The sequence below is a fragment of the Penaeus monodon genome, chromosome 31 (assembly GCF_015228065.2).
Source record: "Penaeus monodon isolate SGIC_2016 chromosome 31, NSTDA_Pmon_1, whole genome shotgun sequence".
NCBI lineage: Eukaryota > Metazoa > Arthropoda > Malacostraca > Decapoda > Penaeidae > Penaeus > Penaeus monodon.
Window position 1 is genome coordinate 23,215,159 of NC_051416.1, and position 430 is coordinate 23,215,588.

General features: G+C 40.0%; 1 protein-coding gene across 1 annotated transcript in view; it reads left to right on the forward strand.

The window, feature by feature from the left end:
• Window positions 1–14: 14 nt before the first annotated feature.
• LOC119593109 overlaps window positions 15–430 on the forward strand; it is a 3,260-nt gene continuing 2,844 nt past the window's right edge. The window contains exon 1 of the mRNA XM_037942072.1: window positions 15–191. The gene's annotated coding sequence lies outside the window, so the exon portion shown is untranslated. The remainder of the gene's footprint in view (window positions 192–430) is intronic.

Here is a 430-nt window from a genome sequence, read left to right on the forward strand (position 1 = left end):
GGGTGAGCATCTCCATATGGCGTGGCCTTGAGTGTTGGGTTCCATCCGCGCCGTAATCAGTGTAGCTCAGACCTCCGAGCCAAGTGTGCGTGTGTTGTGTTCCTCCTCGCCTTCACTCCCAAAGACTCGGCCAGAAAAAAAAGTGTTTTCGTTGGAAAAGGGAGAATGACATAAGACTGAACAACGCACAGGTAATAAACTAGTGGCTCTCTGTTGAGAATTGAATGGCTATAAGATTTTTTTTTTTTATTAATAATATGTAATTGGGTACTACAATTTGTGCTACTGGGTATGAGAGGCGTAACACTCACGTCATGTCTAACAAACGTATCTTGTTAGTCATTTTGATAATTGCGGTAATTAATTTTAGAGTGCTTGTTTATTGTCTATAGTGGTAATGACCTGAATTTTATCATAAGAATAATGCTAT